General features: G+C 39.0%; 1 pseudogene; it reads left to right on the top strand.

Annotated features, from left to right (window-relative positions):
* The first annotated feature begins 10724 nt into the window (after positions 1-10724).
* Positions 10725-15805, top strand: part of LOC102826822 — a 28431-nt pseudogene continuing 23350 nt past the window's right edge.

Genomic DNA, 15805 nt, shown 5'->3' with positions numbered 1-15805 from the left:
ATAACCCATCGCTTGTTCTGAAATCTAAGTTATGAGACTGGTCTTTATTTCCTTGACTATTAAGACTGGTGGTTGGTGATTATGTGCCATGGAGTCGGTTTCGACTCATAGCGACTCTGTACAGGGTTTCCGAGGCTGTAAATCTTTACGAGAGCAGAAAGCCTCATCTTTCTGGTAGTTTCGAACTGCTGACCCTGAGGTTAGCAGCCCGATTCATTTAATTACTTTCTGGATAAGTATTTTTTTATGCAGAAAATTAACGCAAAAGCAAGAACTAAGAAAAAAAACAAAACAAGAAAACTTGACTCTCTGGGCAAGGCAAGGCTCCGGTGTCCTCCTATTTGATGTTAATGGAAGATAAGCTAAAGAGGGCAAAGATTTGCTGTCTTGACTGTGGCCATAACTGAAAAGATTCTATCAATCAATTATTCAGCAAGTATTCACAGTGCCTGCTCTGTGCCAGACATTGTTCTGGCAGCTGGGTTTACAAATGGGACAGAGCATCCATTTGTTTATGTGCTGACGTAGGAATAATGGGTGGTCGCAGTAAGCAGAGTTTTATTGAGAGAAGGAAGAGCATGTTTTACAATAAACTTTTCTGAGCTCATTTGTGGAAGAATTTCATTCATTACCTTTGCCAACTGCTCATTATTTTTCTTTTCAAATGAATTGGCTAAGTGACATACATAACAGATACTTAATATTTCCAAATCTCATGAACCTTGTAAATATAAGCATTAGCGTTAAATTAAAGAAGTCACAATAGCAAACCAAAGTTGTTATAGCAACAATGAGAACACTCCAATATTCAGGACTCATCATTTTTTCAAGAGTAAATGATGCAATTAGTGCTTGATACTGTATTGTTCACAGACTTCTTTGTGACTCATAGTTCTTCATGTCAGTTCCCAAGATTGAAAGGTAATTCTATGGGATGGAACAATAATTCAAATATTGGTATATGATGTTGCTTTTTAAAACCTTGACAAGCTTTTGCTTGTGATAGATTTACACCTCTTTTATTGTAGCAAACCTTCAAAAATTACATTTAAAAACGGAAATTTTCCTTTTCTTCAGACAACAGCTAGAATGCACTCATCTAGATAAGTATTTTTACATACCCAAAGGAGCATACCATGGAGGTTAAGCACATGAATTATGATGCTAGATGAACTGAGTTGCAGACCTTGCTCTGCAATTTATGGCTGGGTGACATTGGGGAAGTTACTTCTCTCTTTGCCTCAGTATCCTCATTTATAAAATGGAGATGTTCAAGTACCTACTTCATGGGGTTATTGTGAAAATTAAAGAAGTTAATGTACATTATATAGAGTTTGCCAGAAGTGAATGTCACACAGGTGTTTCCTGTTATATCTTTGAGCAACATCTGCCTCAGGTATTTGTATTTAAGCAGAATTCGGTTTCAGTGAGTAACATGTATTGAATTGTGTTTCTAAAAGTATGTGTTAACTTGGCTGGGCCATACTGCTCAGGGGTTTGGTAGTTATGTAATGATGTAATCTGGCCGTTATGTAATGACGCAATCATTCCCTATGCTATGAGTGGATGTGATCAGACAATCAGTTGTAGGAGGATTAGGGTTTGACGCAAACTTTTACTCAGATCACAGCCCTGATCCCACCCATGTAAAGGAAGTCTATGTGTCATATGACCTACATCATCTTTTTTTTTTTTAATGAACAAACAAACATGTGATTTGAGTAAAAGTTTATGGAGCAAATTATTTTTGAGTTAGTCATTTTCCCTCCCATGACCTCTCTTTCCTCCTGTGTTCTACTTTCCTATGTTGGCTACAGTGAACTCAGAAGGCAAGATCGCAGAGGTGTCACTCAAGAGCAATAATTAATGGTGTCACTCCATTACCACTGCCACATCACCATGGACCTCCTTCCGTATCAGACCATGCAGAATCCTCAGTAATGTTTACCCATTTTAATAATAGAATAACACATGATAAGATTTTTTATAAAATGCTTACCTATAGTATATTTTTGATTATATGAATATTAAACACAAAATACTTATGTAAAATATTTCTGCATCATTAGTTATATTATTAATAATTGAAGGAGCTCTGGTCTACCAGCTGTTACTAGGCAGAAAGATGAAGCTTTCTGCTCCTGTAAAGATTTGCAGCCTCAGAAACCCTATACAGCATCGCTATGAGTTGGAACCGACTTCACAGCATATAACCATCATCACTACCATTAATAAGGAGCTCTGGTAGCATAGTGGTTACGAATCAGGCTTCAAACCTCAAGGTCAGCAGTTTAAAACTACCAGCTGTTCCACGGGAGAAAGATGAGGCTTTCTGCTTCTGTAAATACTTAAAGGAACCGACTCCATGGCACACAACAACACCATTATTAAAAGAGCAGATGCCTTCTAAATTTTTTTTCCTCTTCTATTCTTTAATTGCAGTCCTGGTGTGATGCTGTGGGTTAACACTCCAGACTGCAAAGCCGTTTGAACTTCGAAGTCAGTGGTTCAAGCTCACTAGCTGCTTCTTGGAAACCCTATACAGGTTCGCTATGGGTTGGAACCAACTCAATGTCGCTTAACAACACCAACAACAAATTCCTTTAATTGCTACTTCACTTTCAAAAAGTTTTTCATGATAGATTGAATTGTGTCCCGACAAAATATGTGTCAAGTTGGTTGGGCTGTACATCTCAGTGGTTTGGCAGTTATATAATAATGTAATTAGAATCCATGATATGATCTCATGTTATCAGCCAATCAGTAGTAAAGGGATTCAGGTGGGATGCCACACTCTTAATCAAGTCACTGCCTTAATCCAATTTAAGGGGAATTCCCTTGGGGTATGGCCTGCATGGCCTTTTATCTTATAAGAGATAAAAGGAGAGAGAAACAAGCTGAGTTAGAGGTAACTCCTACCACTAAGAAAGAAGAGCAGCAAATGGAACCTGGTCTTTCGACCTGGGATCCCTGTAATTAGAAACTTCCTAGACTCAGGGGAAATTTGATGATAAAGGCAACAAAGAGAAAAAGACTTTACCTGGAGCTGACACCCTGAATTAGGACTTCAAGCCTTGTATACTCTAAGACGATCCATTTCTGTTTTTTAAAGTCATCCACTTGTGGAATTTCTGTTATAGCAGTGTTAGATAACTAAGGCATTATTGTCTTAAAATTCTTTATGAAACTAGTAAAGAAACTAAATATGTGAGAATATCTGCTTACCTAGATTTTCTTTTCAGAACATAGTTCAAACTTTATTTACATTTCCTTCAGTGTCCACTCCGTTTTGTTGTTGTTGTTGTTGTTGTTGTTTTTTGTCATTGTAACACATTGAGAAGCAACATAGAATTATGGGAGGAGCAGGCCTTGGTAGTAAACCAGGCTCTGCATACAGACAGTGACTTCACCTGCTAACTGGAGGTAATGAAACTTACCTTTTAGGATTAAATAGGTTGTATATATCATATCCTAAAGATAATATATGTTGACTCCTATCTGCATGACCAGTGTAAAGACATTCCTTGTGCAGAAGTAGCCCAGCTAGGTCTGCCTTCCTTGCACCTCAACTCACCATCACAAGTCTTACACACCACCATAAACAAACCATCAATTTGAGCAGAAATCAGATGTTTAATAGCGGGATCTGTTATTTTGTTGTTTAGTGTCCTTGACTTGATTCCAACCCATAATAACCCCATGAGACAGAGTAAAACTGTCCCATAGTGTTTTCTTGGCTATAAGCTTTACAGAAGCACATCTTGCAGGTGGCTCAAGCCACCAAACTTTTGATTAACAGCCAAGTGCTTATCTCTATGCCACCGGGGATCATATAGGTTAACCCACAACTTATAAAGTCAATTGCTATGAAAATCTATTTCCAAATAGGAACAGTGAGGCCAGTTTGGCCAGATAGAAACTTTTTCACTCAGAAAATTGAAATGGTATCTTTGAAGGGAATTAGCTAAAGCTCAAAGAGTTTAGGTGTACAGTAGGTGGCTAAGTCCATTGTTATTGTTAGGTGTAATCCATTTGGTACCCACTCAAAGCGATCCTATGCACAACAGAATAAAACACAGTCTGGACCTGCACCAATCTCACAATCATTGCTACGTTTGAGTCCATTGCTGCTGCCACTGTGCCAATCCATCTTGTTCTAGGTCTTTTTCACTGACTCTCCACTTTACAAAACATGATATCCTTCTCCAGGGACTGGTCCCACCAGATAAAATATCTGAAGCATGAGAGGTGAAGTCTGGCCATCTTGGAGCTTTCGGGCTGTGCTTCTAACACAGATTGGTTTGTTCTTTCTGGTATTCTCTGCTTTCAGCCAAGATCCATCTGACACCAGCAATGATATCCTTCATTCCATATCCTCTTCTGACTTGAACATCTGAAAGTCTTTGTCAATGTATGGTTGAAGCCATTTTTGTATTATCTTTAGCAAACTTTTTCTTGCATATGATATTAATGATATTGTCCAATGATTTCTGCATTTCATTGGATCATCTCTCTTTGGAATGGGCACAGATATGGATCTTTTCCAGCCAATTGGCCAAGTAGTTGTCTTCCACATTTCTTGGCATAGATGAGTGAGTGCCTCCAGTGCTGCATCAGTTTGTTAAAAGATTTCAATTTGTATTTCAAATATTCCTTGTACCTTGTTCTTTGCCAATGTCTTCAGTGTACCTTGGACTTCTTCCTTCAGTATCATTCGGGTCAGGCCCATTGGTATGCTCAAATGAAGCAGAGTCCATGAACTGGCACAATCTCTGAGACAGAGAAAGAGAGGGCAAGTTGGTTGGTCTGTGGTAGTAGGATAAGGAAAAGCAAAGATCAGAAGTCTGAGTCTTCCTGATGGTGGAGATGAAGTCAGCCAAATCAGTACCTCCATGTGAACTCCTACTGACTATTTTCCTGAGGCTGACCTTCCCACGGTTCCTGGTCTTCCCATGAGGCTTTTTTGTTGTTGTTAAGTGCCATTGAGTTGGTTCTGACTCATAACAACCTCGTACAGTGCTCCTGAGGAGCAGCTGGTGAGTTTGAACCACTGACCTTGTGGTTCAAACCCACTTTGTGGTCATGTTCTTATCCTACTGTGGTACACCAGGACTCCTTCCCATGAGGCAAGGGGTTACTTTTCTATGGGTTTCTGAGGAGACCTGGCCTTTAGGTAGAAGTTCTTGTTTTGTTCGTTTCTATTTCTACTGCCAACCAACCAACTTGGGGAAAAGTAAACTCTGAATGTGGAATACCACATTGCCTGTGAAATTGTTCCAGCTCAGTTAGGCTTTTTGGTACAGAAGTCAATAGAAGTTATCTTGCTAAGCCTGTGCATTAGACTTCTAGCTCATTGTCTCCACAGCTTTTAATTTTTATGTACTTGCACAGGGGTAGTATATATAGAGACTAAAGTGATGGCTCTACAGCCAAATATCTTAGGTTGAATTTCTGTCTCTACACTGACCAATTGGGTAACATTTTAATTGCCCTATATGTCAGTTTCTTTATTATTAGTAGTAGTACTTAAAGATTTAGTTAAATATTGTATCAATATTTTATCATCTGTTTCATTTGCTTGCTTATTATTCTGTTACTAGACACTTGCCTCCTTGATAGCAAGTGGGAACGGATCCCTTTATTTCCACTAAGTAGGTACTCAATAAACTAATGTTTCCCTTTCTAAAAAATATATTCCAAAATATTTATCCTATTAATTTTTTTCTCTAAATTTTCAGAGATTTGCAAACCTCTTATTTCTCATATGAATACCATCCAGCAGTACATGTTTTGCTTGCTTTAATTATTCATTTATTTTATCACTTGTGTCATGCTATTTAATTAGCTTCAGCTCAACAACTTTTAAGATTGGCTTGAGTCCACATTTTCTTAGCAGGTTTATCTCTTTCTGCTGCCATAATTTTTGGTTCTGTTTTTACTTCTACAGCAGTTATTGTGCGTATCATGCTTGAATGTCTTTCTGCTTCTCCAGCTTAGCAAGGTCGTTTTAAATTCCTATCCCATCTGTTAAGGAGTTTGCTTTCTCTCAGGTGACTATGTCAGCTAAATCAAGGAGCATGTTTCCTATTTCTGCAGCCAGGTCATTGAGAAAAGTTAAAACATACAGCTTCTACCTGCTTTACAAATATATACTACTCTCCAAAGCTATGACTTTGAGAAGACATGCAGAAATCTTGGTTTAATGAAAGCAAGATTGTTTTGTATGAGAGATTTTTATGTAAGATAAACACTTGTTTATGAGAACAAATGATTCTTTGGCTCAGTAAATTTCGTTTACTTCTTTAATGGTCTATAACCCAACATTTAAGTTTATGAAACCAAGTACATTTTTGTGTTTTGTTTTCAAGTCCACTTGATCCTATCTCACATCTGAGTTGATCGTATATATGGTAAACATATATATATATATATAATGACCTATGTGTAGGTACAGAAAAAAAAGTTAGCAAATCAGTAGTTTAAAATAATTTTAGTTTAGTTATAGTGAAGTTTAGATAAATAGCTCTTATAGGTTGGGTAAGGGCAGTTTATATAAATTTTTAGCAATAATTGCTAGTTTTTTCCTAATTGGATAGAACACTAACAAGGATGTTCCTTTAAAGAAGAAGATGGTCCAAGATAACAAATCTTTATTTGAATAAACTAATAAATCTAAGTTAATGTGTTCCAAGATTATAAAAAGAACACCAAACATTCCTCCCATAACACTCTCTAATCAATTAGGTTTGATAGTTCATTGTAATGACCATACAGAACTCAGACACCTCACAGTTACGGGGTTTATTAGGGACGGGTTGTTGTTAAGTACTTTCAAGTTGGTTTTCACTGATAGGGAACTTATATAGGGTTTCTGAGGCTTTTAACATCTTTGCAGGAATAGAAAACCTCATCTTCCCATGTTGCGAGTGGAGGGCTCCATACGTAGTGCTTATTGTATGGAGCCACTGCATTAATTAGCAGGTTACAATCCAGGGTCAGAAATTCTCAGCACAGTATTTTAGTCAGGGCACTATCTCTTCAGCCATGCACACAGAGAGGCCTCTCTGTCAGAATGATGTTACAAAGCTCTTTGAGACCTGCTGATAAATGCCCACAGGGCACACTACTCTACCATAAGCCTCAGCATGAGGCACTCCCCGCTCTAGTTCCGTGGGTCAGCAAACCTAACTCCTCCAAATTGAGTGCTTGGAGGCACCCCACTCTACAAGCAAGCCTCCTGCCCAGTGTCACTCAGCTTTACTTGCTCCATGGGCTGGTGATCCATTGCTCTGTCTTGTGCTCAAGTTCTTGGTTCTGCTGCTGTTGCTCCTCTGCAACCCTTCCATTGTCCCAGCTTTCTGTTTTTGTGTAAAAGCAAGTTCAGTGCACATAGATCTATGAGTCCAAAGGACATACTCCACTCCTGCTTCTTCTTTGATGGTAGTGAGATATCCCTCCTGTTTCTGAGATGACTTTTTAAAAATCCATGTTAGTTGTCCAAGTTTTCACAATCACAATGAATTCTGTTAACTATCACAATAGAATCATATCATTTTATCAACATCTTGCTCATCTTTCTGTATCCAGACCCATCAGGAAAAAAATATTTGGTGGGAGTTACAAAGACTATGGGTAGAAGAGTCATATGAAGTTGTTCACTGTACCACACAGATGAGAGGAAACTAGTATTGCTTTTGTCTTGGACAGATACTTTCTAATTAAGAATCAAAGATGGCTTATTGAGTGACGTTGCATTTCCACACTTTGCTACATTGAAAGATGTGCTCAGTTTTCTTGGTGTTTACCCACACAGTTCATGCCACCTCTCAGGTCATAGAAAGTGACCTGAGTTCTTTACCACTGGCATCCAGGGTTTCAGCCAAGCCCTCCGGAGGAGAGCGCCATTTCATTGCTCCTTCAGCCACACAGACCTACAGCAGTTTGTTTATATGATCACTCCCTAGAACATCAGAAAGGCACACGACAAAGGTAAAGATTTATAGTCATCGCTACAATTTAGGCTGAATTTTAGTGGATTAATTCCTTTTATTGAAAAAAAAAATCTTTTACAGAACTATAAAGACTTTGTAAACAAAGACTGAAAAGGTCTTGTGGGCTTTCAGCCTGATGTTTTGTTGAGCTTGGTGGGGTTTTCCCTTGAGTTGTAAATTCCAGTTTTCTATTGGCAGCTCCCTCCTTGGTTGAGCTATAAGGCATTTCTGGAATTACTCAGCAAAGAGACTGTTGACAAACCTCTGCCCTGTTCTTAGGTCACAGAGCTGATTTACGGTTGGAGGAGGTTCAGTAAACAGGAGATGAAATTGGTGAATTGTTATCCATTTATTAAAGTAGTTCAGGAGATCCTCCAGCTGAGCAGAAGACACTACTGAGAGATGTCTAAGTATAATCAGCCCTGATGAATACACTTATTGTTATTTTGTGAGCTTTACTACAATAAAAGTCACCTTTATAGCAATTGTTCAAGGACAGATTCTGAAGAGTATATTAATAGCATTGTGGCAAACTCTAAAAACGTTATTTCAACTTGATGATTTTAAAAACTGTTTCAGAAATTGCTGTCCCTATCAATGTAAATTCAATAACTAATTCAACAACATTTAGTAAGTGCCCTTTTATGTTCATGTACTGTTTGTTCTAGGTGCTCAGGCCTATGTCATCCTTACAATTGTTCTTATGTTTGATTCCACTGTTGTAGCCACTGTGTCAATCCATCTAGTTGAGGGTCATTCTCTTTTTCACTGACTGCCTGTTTTACCAAGCATGATGCCCTTCTCTATGGACTGGTCCTTCTAGATATGTTCAAAGTACAAGAGGCAAAGTCTTGCCATTTACCATCAGTGCATTCTGGTTGTAATTCTTCCAACACAAATTTGTCTGTTCTTCCAGCAGTCAATATACTCCTTCTATATCATAATTCAAACACATCAATTCTTCTCCAGCCTTCCTTATTCATTGTCCAACTTTCACAAATATATGAGGCAATTAAAAATATCATGGCTTGGGTCAAAGGCACCAGAGTCCTCAAAGTGACATCTTTGCTTTACAGAGGGTTTTTGCAGCAGATTTGCCTAACATAGTACATTGTTTGATTTCTTAGCTGCTGCTTTTATGAGTATTGATTATGGATCCAAGCAAAATGAAGTCTTTACAACAATATTTTCTCCATTTATCAATTAGCTCTGGTAGTGTAGAGGTTAAGAGTTGGGCTGCTAACTTCAAGGTCAGCAGTTCAAAACTACCAGCTGCTCTGTGAAAGAAAGATAAGACTTCCTGATCCCAACCTCAGTAACCCTATACAAGGTCACTATTAGTTGGAACTGACTCCATGGCACATAACCAACCAACAATTATAACGTTATTTATTGGCCCAGCTATGAGGATTTTTGTTTTCTTCACACTGAGTTGCAATCCATACTGAAGGATATTGTCTTTGAGAGTAATTGGTAAGTATTTCTAATCCTCTTCACCTTCATCAATCTGCATATATTAGGTTGTTAATGTTGTTAATGAGTCTTCCTCCAATCCTCATGCCAGGTTCGTCTTCATGTATTCCAGCTTCTTGGATTGTTTGCTAAGTATATAGATTGAGTAAGAATGGTGAAAGGATACAGTCTTGTGCAGATCTTTCTTGATTTTGAACCATTCATTATCCCCTTGTTCTGGTTTAACAACTATCTCTTGATCTATGTTTAGGTTCCTCATGAGCATGCTTAAGTGTCCTGGAATTCCATTTTTCAAAATGCTATCCATAGTTTGTTATGATTCATACAGTCAAATATCTTTGCATTGTTAATAAAGCACAAGTAAACATCTTTCTGATATTCTCTGCTCTCAGCTAAGATCCATCTGATGTCAGTTATAATATCACCGGTTCTTCATCCTCTTCTGAATCCAGCCTGCAGCCTTTTTTGAGTTATCGTCAGCAAAATTTTATTTGCATGTGCTATTAATGATATTGTTCTATGATTTCCACATTCTATTGGGCCACCTTTCTTTAGAATGGGTACAAATGTGGATCTCCCAATCAGTTGGTCAGGTAGCTATTTTCCAAATTCCTTGGCATAGAGCGCCTCCAGGGCTTATTGGTTGTAAAATCTATATTTGTTTTGAAGGGAGAGTCTAAAAATGTGAGCAGGGACAAATTAGCCAATAAGTGAATTAAGCATAGTCTCTGGGCAATTAGATCTCTGGGTCTGTAGTTGTGTAGTGAATCATGGGTTGGAGAAAAAGAAATGGGAAACATCAACACATTGTTATTGCTAATTGTGTTGAGTCAGTTCTGACTCATAGTGACCCTGTATAGGTTTTCCAAGGAGTGGCTGGTGAGTTTGAATCACCAACCTTGCAGTTCAAACCAACCTTATGGTAGAGTACTTATCCTACAGCACCACACCAGAATTCCCATCAACACACAGCTGGGATTTAAGTCCATGAGAAGAATAATATCATCAAGCATATGAATGAGCTAGGGAATGGAAGACAGCTAAATTCTGAGTCCTGGGATACTTCAACATAAGATATTAGGGATAAGAAGACAAGCAGCAAAAGAAATGGAGAAGTAACCTGCTATGTTTTCAATCAGTGTCTCACGTGGTCTTCCGGGGTCAGGAAATGGCCCAGGAGCTCCGTGATTCCCAAGCGCCGTTGCCTTGGCGGAACCCGGGCTGACAAGGCAAGGTAATTGTGTACAGGGTGGGGAGGCCATGGCGTCCCGCAGTAACTGGCTGTCCCGGGTGAATGTCATGCTGGTGATGGCCTACAGGAGAGGCAAATCATGCACTTTCCAATGAAATCTCCAAGGGACCTCAAGTCCCTGTAGGACACAATGCCCCCAAGGATCTGAAAGAGGGGATTAATATTCGACTATGCAGGGTTCAGGCTATCAAGTATGAACCCCAGATCCTTGCAGATGATGATACCAGATTGCTACCGCTGGAAACCCAAAGAAATTAAAATTACTACAACTATCTGTTTGGGATGAAAGATCTGGACGCCACCCAAGCCTCTGAGATCCCGTTTCATGCTGAAGGCCAGCATCACCATTCCCTAATGGGCAGGAATTTCCACTCCTACCTGCTAGATCTTCGAAACGCTAGTACTTCTTTCAAGGGTGTGCGCAAGTCGCTCGTTCATACCTTGCTGGATGGCTATGGGATAGGGGTCTTTGGCCAGAGTGAGTACCTGCACTATCAAGAGGCCCTGAGGTCAAAGCACGAAGTGCGAGCTCTCAGAGACACCACCAGTCAGCAGCCAAAGACCTTACCCAGTTTCCTGATGTCTCCACTACAACAATCCAGGTGACATACTTCCCCTCCAGTCAAAAGAATAAACGTTCCAAGCACTTCCTCGAATTGAAGAGCTTTAAAGACAACTATAATACATTCTGCTCTCGTAAAGATTTACAGCCTAAGAAACCCTGTGCAGGGTCGCTATGAGTCGGAACCGACTCCACGGCACACAGCCACCACCACCACCACCACCACCATAATACATTGGCGAGTACTCTGTGATGGGACTGAACAACACTCCAGTAGATTGGATGGGTACTTGGTGGCTTCCGTTATCCACACCCACTGTTGTACACTGTTAAATGAGAACTGCTTTAAGTTTGGGGCATCTCAATTTGATCGGTGGGAAAGGCAGACAGGAACTGGAGGGGCAGGTTGAGTATGGGGGGAGTGGGTGGTGTGTGAGGCAGTTTACTCTGGTACTCTACTTAGACTTAGATAATAAATGTTCTAACATTCACACAACTTTCCCTGAAGTGCAATGATCTGTCATTTCATTTTCATTCCATACTGTTGTGAATAAATTGAATAAAAAGAGACTGTTCTGATATCTAGGCATAAAAAAAGAAAGAAAGAAAGAAGGAAGGAAGGAAGGAAGGAAGGAAGGAAGGAAGAGAGAGAGAGAGAGAGAGAGAGAGAGAGAGAAAGAAAGAGAGAGAGAAGGTAAGACCACTGAGTTAGGAGAAAAAGCAGAAGTTGGTGTTCCAGAAGGTAAGTGAAAAATTATCAAGTTGGATAGAGTGATCAACCATGTCAAATGTACTGATAGGCTAAATTAAGATGAGGAATGACAATTGATCTCTGATGGGGAGGTGGGGGTGTTAGCTAGATTGGAGGAGTTTAGATAGAATGTTGTTGTTGTTAAGTGTCACCAAGTCAGTTCTGACCCACAGAGACCCTGTATAGGGTTTCCAAGGAGTGGCTGGTTCTAAGAACTGCTGACCTTGTAGTTCAAACTGACGTTGCATTCTAGTGCATTAACCCACAGTGCCACACAGGATATATAAAACTAAATAGATTAAGTATATGCAAACCACTCAGCTTTACTTGTAAAATGGACGTAGAAGCCCACGATTGTGTCTCATGCTCTCATTCTTGGTTCTGTTGCTCTTGTGCCTCTGCCACTTTTCTGGTGTCATAGCTTTCTGTTCCTGAGTCAAGGAGGTTTAAAGTACAGGGATGTCTGGCTCCAGAGGATGTGCTCTGCTCCTGGCTTTTCTTCGATGGGAGTGAGATCACCCATTCCTGTTTCTGAGATGGCTCAGGCTTTCTGCTCCCATAAAGATTTATGCCTTGGAAACCCAATGCAGATTCGTTGAGTCAGAACTGATTCCACAACACAAAACTATCACCACCATTTTATAACCAGGCTTCAGTTTCAAGGTTTTACAATTACAATTAACTTTGTTAACATCCACAGATTAATCATGTCATCCTACCAGTATCTTTTCCCACCTACTTTTACCCAGACCCATAGGGAAAAGAGTTGTTTGGTGGGAGTTACAAAGACTAAAGCTAGAAGACATACATTAAAATAATTTACTGCACCGCAGTATACATATATAAATTATTTTAAGGGACTTGCTACAAAGGAGAACAAATAAATGAGATAATAACTTGTGGAGAATTGAAGTTACAAGTTTGTTTTTGTTTATTTCTTGTAAAAGATGGTTAAGAAATAACAGCATGTTTGTAGGCTTCTGGGAATGACCCAGTAAATAGTGGAAAATTGAAGAAAGGTAACAAGTAGGATGAGTGAGGAAAACCTGTTTCACCTCGTGCCTTGTCCAGAAGCTGGCAATGACAAGCCTCATGGTTTCCTTCTCCCATTTTCAAAACCAGCGATAGCAGGTCAAGTCCCAGTCACACCTCTCTGACACCTCTTCTCATCACTCTCACTGTAGCCAGGAAAGTTTTTCCAATTTCAAGGATCCATGCAATTAGATTGGGCCCACCTTCATAATCACAGGATAATCTCCCCATCTCAAGGTTAATAATTTTAATCATATTGACAACGTCCTTTTTTTTGCCACATCAAGTAACATACTCAAAAGTTCCAGTGATGAGATCTTGAAAATCTTTATTTATTAATTTATTTATTTGGGGGGGTGGTGGTGGTGGTGGTGGAGGGTGTAATTATTCTTTCTGCTACAGTATCCCAGAAATACCAGAACGTTTAAAATAGTTTCTTAGACAATTTTGTTTAGCTCATTTTTTAAATATTTAGACAAAGGCAAAATTCTGATGGGTTGTGATGAATTTTAGATAAGTAGGATGTAATTCTTTAAGGAGCCTTATTGGCGCTGTGGGATAAGCACAGGGATATTAACCAAAAGGTCAGTAGTTCAAATCCACCCTCTGTTTTATGAAAGAAAGATGATGCTGTCTGATCCCTTAAAGATTTACCATCTCAGAAACGATATATAGAGTCTCTATGAGTCAGAACTGACTCAATGGCAGTGACTTTGGCATTTAGGGGGCTTAATTAAGCTCATCAGTCTGAAATTTAACAGATGTTGGTTAGCTCTGCATCACTTAACTATCACTGAAATAAAAGATAGCTGCACCAACCAAATTCATCTCCCATCCTTACCTAATACAAGGGGGTTTAAAAAAGTTACTGGAAAAATGGAACTAAAAGATCATGGAATTTTTTTTTGAATTTTTGAAGTCTCTACATAGTATGTTCCAGGCTTCCTTGCACCTGATTTCCAGTTAAATTCTGTCATTGGAGGCCTGATTAGAGATGGACATCAGGAATCAGGGAGCAGGCAAAGTATGTCTATTTTTGTTTCAGGGGGTGGTTTCCTGCAGAGAATGAATTTCTCCATGGTCTCAGCTCCCCAAGGGCATCCCTTCCTTGGTTCTAGCTTCAACTGGAAGACCTGATTTCTTGGTTCTAGTACTACCACCTCCAATTTCTGTTGTTGCTAATCTCTGGGTTGCTTTCCCATTCCCTGTTTGACTTCTTAGCTCTCTATCTCTGGGTAACTAATTCACTGTATTAAATTTCCTCTGTTGGAAATATCTAGAGTAACTTTTATGTTCCTGACTCAACCTTCAATGAAAGAATGGAAACTAAAGCTAGACTAATCTCAAGGTTGCATTCACAAAAATATTCTCCTTAGCCAATTTAAAAGGGAGCTCTAGTAGCATAGTGGTTACGAATCAGGATGCTAATCTCATGGTCAGAAATTCAAAACTACCAGCTGTTCCGTGGGAGAAAGATGAGGCTTTCTGTTCCCATAAAGATTTACAGCCTCGTAAACCCTGTACAGGGTCGCTATGAGTTGGAACCTACTCCACGGCACATAAACACAACAACAACAATAACAACTTGTACTCTTAAAATATAAACATTTGAATACAAAATCCATTGATTTATCTACAGTCAAAAAGCAGCACCCTGACATATGTGACATGAAATACATAGCTTGATGTTTACTTACTGAAGTTGATGTCATAGGATAGGCTCTACCCATATGTGAGAAAGGAATTTCAGGAAGTCACTCTGAACTGATGAGGATTACATTTCTGAGTGATGAGTTGGTGGTGTTGATGTAGCAGAGAAAAAGACCATAGTCCACTGCCAGCGCCAATCAAGGACAATTAATTATGTCTTTGGGTCACAAAGCGCAGTATAAAGATAATTCCATAGGTTTAAGAAGTGGTTTTCTCTATTTCAAGGAGATAGAAAACCAGGACAAGGAAGCAGAATTGTGGTGGGCAGCTCCTAGTCATTTCTTCTTCTAAAAAAAAAGTGGGAAAGGGATGAAGGGAAGCTTGGTCTTTGAATAATAAGGCTATTAGCAAGAAGAAAAAGATTAAAAAATAATTTGCATACATGATTATTAGAACGGAAAAGGATGACTCTAACTACAGTTCTTGACATAACTTTGTGGCTTTCTGTGGTTGAGATAATGTACATAAAGCAGAGACCCTGCCATCTGACTAATTAACTCGGCAGCAGGGAGAGAATGGATGAAAGGATAATTAATAGGTCAAAGACCCAATGCTGTGTTATGATTATTTGAATAATATTATGATAATTTGAATAACGCACAAGAGTTTGCGAAAATTGGTTGCTGGCTAGGACTCCAGCTGACAAAACATTGAATCATGCTCATTTTATACCTCCCGGGTAGCTTTCCTTCCTTCCTGAAAGTACCAAACATATGTTTGACTATTGGTGGGAGGGGAAAGGATGAGGATTGTGGAGTGATTGAAAAAAATAAAATAATAAAATAAAAAAAAAACACACACACACCAAAAAGCTACTTTAAATGTCCGTGGCAGAATGATACTGTTTGAAATGCCCCTGAGAGAATGTCTCCTTTTTCTATTCACATTTAAGTAATCTGAACTGTAAGTACTGTCTGCAGACCCATACTGAAGCATTCCAGTTTACAAGGTTTTTTGTTTTTTCTTTTAAGTTTTTATTGTGAATTTAGTGATAGTTTACATCGGAGAACATCAGTTTTACACTCATCATTTCA

This window comes from Chrysochloris asiatica, unplaced genomic scaffold (genome assembly GCF_000296735.1).
Source record: "Chrysochloris asiatica unplaced genomic scaffold, ChrAsi1.0 scaffold00181, whole genome shotgun sequence".
Taxonomy (NCBI): domain Eukaryota; kingdom Metazoa; phylum Chordata; class Mammalia; order Afrosoricida; family Chrysochloridae; genus Chrysochloris; species Chrysochloris asiatica.
The sequence above is the reverse complement of the archived record's forward strand: the minus strand, read 5'-3'. Positions and strand labels throughout refer to the sequence as shown.